Here is a 10,817-nt window from a genome sequence, read left to right on the forward strand (position 1 = left end):
CTCTGGGGACATTGGCAGCTCTCTGGTCAAAGGAACTCGAATCAGGACTTGCTGAACGCTTCCACATTTTTACATCAGTAATTTTAAGTCTTTTTTTTTCTTCCTTACTCGTCCTCTCGGGGGAAGTTGTGAAGAGTTAAAGGCGGGAACAGCGCCGTGGACCTCAGACGTGGGAGGGAGAATATGAAAACAGGGCAGGAGAAGGAATAAAAGTGAGAAATAGAGAGAGAGAGAGAAAGAGAGAATAAGAGGAAGGTGATGAGTGAGAAATAGAGAGAGAGAGAGAAAGAGAGAGAGAGAGAGAGAGAGAGAAAGAGAGAGATAATAAGAGAAGGAATGAGAGAGAGAGAAAAGGGGGAGGAAGAGTGACTGTAAAGAGGGAAAATCATGTAAAGATATACAGAGATAAACAAGAAATGAAGGAGATAGAGACAGCGAATAAAAATCAGAGAAGAGAGAGACACTATAGCAGTCAAAGACATTGGAAAGCAAACAAAGGGAAAAGACAATACGATAAACACACACACACACACACACACACACACACACACACACACACACACACACACACACACACACACACACACATATCCTCAATAGACGACAAACTCATCAGAAAAACAGAAACCAAACCCCAAAAAAATAAACTCAGAGGACCATTAAGGTGAGTGAGAGTTAACTGTGAGGCCAGGAGACGATGCCTCCTAGCCAGTGCCCTCCGTGGGAAACTAGACTAGCAGCTGCCATGAAAACCATATGCTGAGTTGAGGTACATTTCTTATTTCTCTCTCTCATTCTCTCTCTATCTCTGTTCTCCCCCCTCCCTCTCTCTCTCTCTCTCTCTCTCTCTCTCTCTCTCTCTCTCTCACATGTGCGCCCAAAACTTCATGAAAACATTTAGGTAAAAGGATATGGTTAGGTTAATAAGGGTACTGAGGACATACGAGACAGAAATGAGAACGTAATGGGCCCCTGTAGCTCCCACTTGCCGAGGCTCGCGGGTTAAAAAAACGTAAACAAAACGATAATTCACGACCCCGGTGTACGATAGTCACGCTCAATGACGGTTTTGCTTGGAGTTACGGTAAAAATATCTGTCTCATTTATTGATGGGTTGTATGGTTAACGGTTAAGTACGACGAGTCTTGTTTTTTCTTGATTTATGGCTGTTAAAATCATGACAAAAGTACGTTATTACAACACTGAAAATTCCTCTTGGGAACCATTCTTGCGATAATTATAAAATAAATAAATAGATAAATAAAAATAAAAAAAATAGCAAGATCGATCAATTTATTTTAAAATAAATGAATAATTAATAAATACAAGTAATAAATAAAAGTAGTATAAGTCACAAATAAAAGAGCATAAGTAAATAAATCCCTAAATAAATACTAAAAACAAAACAGATAACTAAAATTAAAGGAATAATAGGTAAATAATAGCAAAAGGAAAGTGGAGGAAGAGAAGAAGATAAAATGGAGAGAGAATAGAAGCAATCAGGACGGAGGCCAAATTAAACCCGCACTTCCAAAATGTTCACAATATGGCTATTGGCAAACTTAAGCAAGAGAACAATAGCCTCAGCCAAAGCTTAAAAGAAAGTCCCCAAGAAAAAGTTTCCAGTGAAAGGCGCGGCATTCAGCTGACTTTTCCCAACTCTCTGGAATGGCCAAGAATAATATGCCTTTGAACCCTGGACTCATGAAAGCACAATGTACTCACTTCAATACAATGTCGTATGAATATTGACAATGATTAATTTACTTACGGTCAGGAGTCTACAGTATTTACGGTCAGGTAGTCTATTGATGGCCAGGTAGTCTACTTAGTGCCAGGTAGTCTACTGATGGCCAGGTAGTCTACTTATGGCCAGGTAGTCTACTGATGGCCAGGTAGTCTACAAGTTCTTATAAGTCGGTTGTATAAAATCGTCGAAATGTATTTTAAAGGTAACTGTTGTAGTTGGTGTAGTGTATAAGGATAAGATAAGGATAAGATAAGGGTGAGATAAGGGTGAGATAAGGGTGAGATAAGGGTGAGATAAGGGTAAGATAAGGGTGAGATAAGGGTGAGATAAGGGTGAGATAAGGGTAAGATAAGGGTGAGATAAGGGTGAGATAAGGGTGAGATAAGGGTGAGATAAGGGTGAGATAAGGGTGAGATAAGGGTGAGATAAGGGTGAGATAAGGGTAATATAAGGGTAATTGTGGTGTTTATTATTGTTGTTGTTATTGGTGTTTTTATTGTTATTGTTTACAAGAAATCACAATAGGTAAACATAAACAAGAAATAAAGAAAAGTAGTGATAATCAGAAGAAATTACTTATTCTTGAAAATAATAAAGAGAGAGAGAAGTGAGGGAATGAGAACGCTTGATAAACGAGTAATTAAGAAGTAGAAGAGGGGGAACAGATAAGTGGATAATGAAAAAATAAGAAAGACGAGGAGAGAAGGAGACGTGAAGAGGAGATAAGGATATAAAACCATAAGGAAAGAGCAGAGGAATAAGATAACAAAGAGGTATAGGAAGATAGAAAGATAAAGGGATAAAGATAGGAAATGGACAAGAGACGAAACATTGAGATAAGAGAAGAAGACAGGGAGAAGAGAATTTACTAGAGATAAAGGGGGAATAATGAAGAGATAATAAGAAAGGATAATGAAGAAAATATATGATAAAAGACACATTACACACTACAAGAAAAAAATTACGAAAAATATTGAAAACGAAATAAAAAAATGACAAATAAATTATAGATGATATTTAAAAGACGATAATTAACGCATCTGTCCACACCTGTCCTTAAACAATAGCAACAGGTGAGGTGTTAATTAACCTCACACCTTTATCAAGACATTTCACATTACTAGAAAAAGTCATAACCTAAGAGACTTTTGTTTTTATTAAGAGATTCGAAAATTTACGCCCATTCCCCTTAATGAGTTTCACCTGAATTACCTTTATCACAGGTACAGGTGACGAAAGAAATGTAATTAAGGTGATTTTTGTGGTAATTAAGGTGATTTTTGTGGGAGGAGCTTTGGGCGTGTCCTTAATTACTGGGTGTGTGTGGGGGGGGTGAGATGGTGAGTCTGTTGTCCTGACTCTCTCTCTCTCTCCTCTCTCTCTCTCTCTCTCTCTCTCTCCTCCCTCCTCCTCCTCCCCCCACTCTCTCTCCCCCCTCCCCTCTCCCTCCCTCTCTATCTCTCCCCCTCTCTCTCTCTATCTCTTCCATAACATCCCTTCCTTCCAAGAAATGTCTATCTGTTAAGAAGGCAGCTCTCCCTCCCATGCACTACAATACCACCACTCACACAGCAACAGAAGACCACCATCACCACACAACAACACAAACAACCACACACCACATCTTCCCCAACACAAACACAAAGCAACAGCACACACACATACACACACACACACACACACACACACACACACACACACACACACACACACACACATTTCCACACACACACACACACACACACACACCACTCCTGCTGCCTCTCCTCTTCTCTTTGATCATACTCCTCCTCCTCTCACCACCCCCTCCTCGCCCTCTTCCATCCCCCTTCCTCCCTCCTCTCTACCTCTCGTCTCTCTTCCATCTCCCTTTCCCCCTCCCACCACCCATACTTCTTCTCTCCTTCCCTCCCTGCAAAACAGAGAGAAATTATTTACTGGTAACTGGGCAGGAAGTATTGACTATCGATGGCGTGGCCGGGGTGATGAAGCAGCCTTGTGTGTTTGACAGTGGGTAAGTGGTGCTGTGAGATACTGGACTCTACCTTCTTTTACGGATACAGTCATGCCTCTATATACCGGATTTTGGTGGTTTAGTATGTAATGGATCTATATATAACGGTTCTTTCTTTTAAATAGTCCGTTATTTGGAGGTTTCATATGTAAGGAATCTCTATATAATGGATTTTCTCTTCTATGTAGTCCGGTAATTGGAGGTTTCGTATCTAACAGACTTTGATATAACGGATTAAAAATAATAAAAGTAACAAAAACAACAAGATTGAGACGTATACAAAACACAACATGAGTGAACAAGAACAAAACCAACTCCCACCTGAACAATACGTGTGTCTTTCATGTTAGGCTACGTCAATATCTCACCCGTGGACCGTAGCTGTTTCTCAAGAGTAATTATTTATCTCAGGGAAGGAATAGAAAGTTGTGATGGAAAATCAATCAGAAATGTACAATGATGGAAGATGATGGATTTGTGGTTTGGTGGTGGGTGGGGTGGGGGGTGTGGGTGGGTGGGGTGGTGTGGGCGGTGTGTGTGTGGGTGGGGTGGGGTGTGGGTGGTGGGATGTGGTGTGGGTGGGTGGAGGGAGTGTTGGTGTTGTGGGTGTGGGGGAGGGTTGGGTGTGTGTGTGTGTGTGTGTGTGTTCTCTTTCAACTATAACTCAGAGTATAGTCTCAACATAATATCATATCCATCTTGACTCCCACCATCAACACAGTGACTCATGGTGAAGTCATTGGATCCGTTCTTGCATCTCCCGAACGACTATTTGTGAATCCGGTGCACCTGAATTTCTACTTTGTTCTGAACTCAGCCGAAATAGGAGATAAAAATTCTTGCTGTTTTTCTTATAGTCTTGTGGGAGAGTGTGAGAGAAGGAGAAGTTTGGAGAGAAAGAAGTGGAGAGAATTTATATGGACGCGAGAGAGAGGAAACTGTTTAAGAAGGTCCAAGAGAGAGAATTCACACACACTCTTCTTGGGTTTGATTTTTATTTATCTATTGTTAAATGGAGTAATATTAGAAGATATATACTACTACTACTACTACTAATAATAATAATAATAATAATAATAATGATAATAATAATAATAATAATAATAATAATAATAATAATAATAATAATAATAATAATAATAATAATAATAATAATAATAATAATAATAATAATAATAATAATAATAATAATAATAATAATAATAATAATAATAATAATAATAATAATAATAATAATAATAATAATAATAATAATAATAATAATAATAATAATAATAATAATAATAATAATAATAATAATAATAATAATAATAATAATAATAATAATAATAATAATAATAATAATAATAATAATAATAATAATAATAATAATAATAATAATAATAATAATCACAATAATAATAATAATAATAATAATAATAATCACAATAATAATAATAATAATAATAATAATAATAATAATAATAATACAGTAATAACAACAATAACATCAATAATATAAAGTAAAATACATACTAAACTCCGGACTACATCCACCACTAGATCTTGGAACTTCAGAAAATCCAAGAAACTTGTCAAAAACAGACCTACAAATTTTTCCCTAGCGAGTCTTCCTTAAAAAAATACATAATCATCCAAAATAAAATAAAATATCAATATCCCTAACACCTATGACTTTTAAAATTAATAAAACATTTTTTTTTTTTTTAATTTTATATATAATGTTTGTTTTTTTGGAGGAGGTAAGAAAATGAGATAAAATGTGATAGAAAGTGTTAGGGAGAATTCGAAGGAAAAATACCAGAATTCTTCCCCACCGTCTTCCCTTTTTCCTCCCCGCCTCCGACAGCCATAACACGAGTCAGGGAAGGACGGCGGCTCGTGGCTCTACGTGACGGGAACCTCGACCGCTGCCACAAACCCCTAGGGGAAAATCGCCCAAAGTAAATTATATTTTCCCCGCCTCAAGGGCAGAGTTCCATTGTAGTAAATGAGTTACCTCCCTCACTTTCCTCCTTCCTTGGGCGTGGTTGTCGCTGGGGCAAAGCTAGTCTGGCCAAGTGTTCATCCTATACGCTCCTAGAATCAGAATATCTACAAGTTCTTAAAAGCTCCTACGTCTAATTTTTCCCCTTATCTGGAGACATAAAAAACCTATATAAATCACTAATATAACTTACTATACCAAAAAAAATCCCCAAAATACATGAAAATCACACATAAAACTTTACTAAACCATCTCTTACAACAATAAAAAAAAAAACTTACGATCTTTAGCTATCCGTACCCAGTTTGAGTCATCGGAACTTATCGCAATGGAATTATTAGTTCGTTCTGAAATCTCCTCACAATACCTGAATCATCTTTTGGATCGAGAAATCAGATTTGGGGTTTACAAGGACTCGATAAAATGGGATGTTTCCTTTTTGTGTTTGTGTTATGCTCATTGGTCATAATCCTCCTGATGTCATATTTTGGGGGTCCTTGATTGGTTGCCTCTTTGAGTTGCCAAGCGTATGATAAGTGTATAATTTGGCCGATGGTGGTTTTGTTTACGTGTGTTTTGAGAGAGAGAGAGAGAGAGAGAGAGAGAGTAAAAAGCCAAAGAGAGATAACGGGAAGAGAATTGGCGAAAAAGAGAGAAAGTGAGATAAAATGAAAGGAAAACAGAGACTGAAGAGGAGAGAAAAGAGAGAAAGGAAGAGATAGAAAGAAAAAAAAGAGAGAGGGGGGTTCCAAGCTCTCTCTACATCCATTGCGTAAGCCCCCAAGTGTATACGCATTTACTACGCACCGTCTACTCTTGTTAAAATCGATGGGTTTATATCAGTCCTTTAGTGAGAGAATGAACGTGACAGGTAGGCTGCATGTAAACAAACTAGGGTGTTGTGATACCAGCTGTTTCTTCCTCTCATCTATCTCTCGTTTTTATCTCAATTTTACTTATTCTTTTTCGTAGTGTTTTTAAATTGTTTTTTTTTATTCTATATTTTTTTCCTTAATTCCTTTGTGTGTTGTTGTTGTTGTTGTTGTTGTTGTTGTTGTTGTTGTTGTTGTTGTTGTTTTTGTTGTTGTTTTTGTTGTTGTTCTTCTTCTACGACTTATTTTTTTCTTCTGTTCTTCTTTTTCTTCTTCCTCTTCTCATTCTACGTCTCTATCGTCTTGTGATCTTAATTCTCCTTTATTCTCTCTCTCTCTCTTCCCTTTCTGCTTCTCATTCTTCGTTATTCTCTTCTTCCATGTTTATTTGTTGACATTTTCATCTTTCCCAATTCCTTCTCCCTTCTTCTCTTGATATGTTCCTTATTTCCACTTTTATTCTCCTCCCCCTCTGTGCCAATTCATCGTCTCTATGCCTCTCCCTCTTTCCACTTCCTGATTACCTCCTTCTTTTTCTTCTCCTCTCCCTCTCCCCTTCTCACTTATTCCTCTTCTATTTGTTTATTTCATCTCCTCTTACGCATGGGTGTATTTTTTTGTCATTTGTTTATGATTATTCTGATTTTTTTTTGTGAATCGTCTTTATTATCTGTTCATTCTCCTTTTATCTTGTTTTATGGCTATATTCCTCTCCTTATTTCAACTTTCTTATCTTTCTCCTTCTTTCCTTTCTCTCTCTCTCTCTCCCTCCTTTAATCTGTTTTATTCTTTTTACTGCTAATTCCTGTTCATTGCTTATCTTCCCTTCTCTTCTCTTCCCTTCGTGTTTAAGCCTTTATTCCTCCTGTGATTCTCCCTATTTCCAATTCTCGTGTATCCCCCTTCTATCTCCCTCCCTCTCCTTCCCTCTCCCCCCCTCCTTCCCTCTGGTTTTATGTCAATATACCTCGATTCATTCTCTGTTTCCAATTCCTGTTTATTCATATTTTTCCTCCCTCCCTACATCCACTCATCCTTCCCTCCCTCCCTTCTTCCCTCCTCTAGTGCTAAATCATCCTCTTCTCCCCTCCCTTCTGGTGCTAGCCCTCCCTCCCCCCTTCCCTCCCTCCCTCCTGCTGCGCCCCTTCTCCCCAGTGAGCCATTCGCTTGATTTGATTGGCAGGACCGCTGAGCGTCGGCCCAAATGATGTCGACTTTAGACTTCCCCGTTGCCAGTTAGTCCGGAAGATTTGTGCTGTTTTTCTCACTGTTCCAAGTCAACTGAAGAAGAAATGTCATGAATGGAGAGAAATGAGAGAGATGGAGAGAAGGTTGGAAATAGTGTTTTATATTGATTGATTGATAGGTCAGTAGATTCTGATAGTGTGGGTTTCATGTGAGGATGATTTGGCGTCAATGTAATTCTCGAATACTGTGTTGTTTTTTTTTTCTCCGGATCACCACCTCCAGTAGACTGGCCAAACGGTGTGCAATTTAGGAGGTGGGCAGAGGACAGTAACCAAACTACCATATCTGTAAGGGTCAACATCCCATCACCAACACAAGAGCAAGTCGACCATCACGAAGTCCTTGATATAACACTGTCTTGCTCCAAAGGTCGAGAATTTAGTCCTCACACCGCTTATTGTTATCGTTCCACATGAGATCCAAACCCCCCTTAGAGACTGTTTTTATTTCGTCTATATGTTGAAGCCTCGTCCGTAAAGCATCCGATTCCCCTTTTTTTTCCGCAGAAGCATAAATTCTCTTCGCTTTTCTTTTTTCAGGGATTATTTTTTGTCGATGATTTTCCTAGATATCTAAGAAAATTACAGGGATTTTTTTTTCCTTGGTGCTTTTAAAGACGAATTGATCTCGAAGGAGTCATGAAAGAACCATTTCTTCTTGGCTTTAAGATAGGTGAATAAATTTAAGGTTTAAATTAGTGAGTTTTTTTCTCTCTTCGTCTTTTTTCTTTATTTCTATGAGAGAGACGATCCCTTAACACACCACAGAGGCTTAAGACAAGACGATCCCTTAACACACCACAGAGGCTTAAGACAAGACGATCCTTTAACACACCACAGAGGCTTAAGACAAGACGATCCCTTAACACACCACAGAGGCTTAAGACAAGACGATCCCTTAACACACCACAGAGGCTTAAGACAATCGCCTACTGTGGAAACGTTAGTCATCTGTTTAGGAGTAGAGAGAATTTATATATTTTTCCCATTAAGTCATTTATATTCCACCAGTGTATACGATAGGTGGCGCCAGGAACTACTAAGACACCTACCCCCTTCCCCCTTTCTTTCCCCCTCCCTCTTCCCTAACCCCTCCCTTCCCCTCTCCCCTTCCCCCTTCCTCTCCTATCCCCCCCTTCCTCTCCCTCTTCCACTCCGACTCCCCTCCCCCTCTACCTATCTCTCCCCCTCCCTCCTTCTCTGTTGTCAATCATTCTCTCACTGCTGTAATAGATGTGTTCTATACTTTATGGGCCTGTCACATCATGTAGCCCAGGGTAACACACACACACACACACACACACACACACACACACACACACACACACACACACTTAAAGTTGTATTGGGGAGTTTTTCTCAAGTGAGTACTTCTCTCTCTCTCTCTCTCTCTCTCTCTCTCTCTCTCTCTCTCTCTCTCTCTCTTGTGTTTATCGTCCACCTCTCCTCCTCCTCTCTCATCCTTTTGCCCATTGTGTGATGTAAACAGGATGGGAGACAGGTAGCTAGAGAGAGAGAGAGAGAGAGAGGGAGAGAGAGAGAGAGATAGTGGTAGAGAAAGAGAGACACGCAGGCAAATAGAAGCAGAAAAATAGAGAGACAGACAGAAACAGAGAGACAGACAGAAACAGAGAGACAGACAGAAACAGAGAGACAGACAGACAAACAGGGTCAGAGAAAGAGAGAAAGAAAGTAGAGAGGCTGATAAAGGCAAAGGGAGAGACAGACAGACAGACAGACAGACAGACAGACAGACAGACAGACAGACAGAGGGAGAAGGATTAAAAATCAAACTCCGAAAAAAAATATTATTCTTGAAAACGAAAACAAAAAACAATCGTGTAAAGGAATTCTATTTTAACAACAAATATTTGAATGAAACTCTAAGAGGTCAATGATCTGTTTTGTTCAACTGATGAATAAATCCAAATGACCTCTGACCCTTTGAGAGGTTTCTTCCTCATCCCCTTTCCCTTTCTCTTCCTCCTCCCTCCCTCTCTCCCTCCTTTCCTTCCCTCTTTCCTCCTTCGACCCCTTCCATCCCCTTCCTTTCTTCCCTCCTATCTTTCCCCCTTCCTCGGCCTCCCCCTTCCCTCGACCCCCCCCCCCGACCCCTTACCCCATTACTTAAGGGCAAGAAATGACGAAAAGGACGAATGCAGTTGTTGTAAAAGACGAAAATGTTAATTAAGTTTGTGGGTTTTATCGTTGCGGGAGAAAGGACTGTGCGGTCATCGGTTAGGGCTCAGGGCGGTCACCTCAAAGACTTGGCCACATTTTCATTGTAAGGGAAAGAATTTTACAAGGAAACCTCTATATAACGGACTTCCCATAACGGACACTATATAACGGACTTTCCATCTAACGACCCCTCTATATAACGAACTTTCCATAACGGACACAATATAACGGACTTCCCATCTAACGACCCCTCTATATAACGGACTTTCCATAACGGACACTATATAACGGACTTCCCATCTAACGACCCCTCTATATAACGGAATTTCCATAACGGACACAATATAACGGACTTCCCATCTAACGACCCCTCTATATAACGGACTTTCCATAACGGACACTATATAACGGACTTCCCATCTAACGACCCCTCTATATAACGGAATTTCATCTATATAATCCGTTAAATAGGTTTCATATATAACGTACCCTCTATATAACGGACTTTCATCTCTATATAATCCGTTAAATAAAGGTTTCAATATTATCTGGTAAGTTTGACTCCAGACTCATGTTCGCTGTTTCATCTTGGAGAGAAAAAATCGAGTTTCATCAATTCGAAATATGGTGATGGTGGGAAATATGGTGATGGTGGGAAATATGGTGATGGTGGGAAATATGGTGATGGTGGGAAATATGGTGATGGTGGGAAATATGGTGATGGTGGGAAATATGGTGATGGTGGGAAATATGGTGATGGTGGGAA

This window comes from Homarus americanus, unplaced genomic scaffold (genome assembly GCF_018991925.1).
Source record: "Homarus americanus isolate GMGI-L3 unplaced genomic scaffold, GMGI_Hamer_2.0 scaffold33468, whole genome shotgun sequence".
Taxonomy (NCBI): domain Eukaryota; kingdom Metazoa; phylum Arthropoda; class Malacostraca; order Decapoda; family Nephropidae; genus Homarus; species Homarus americanus.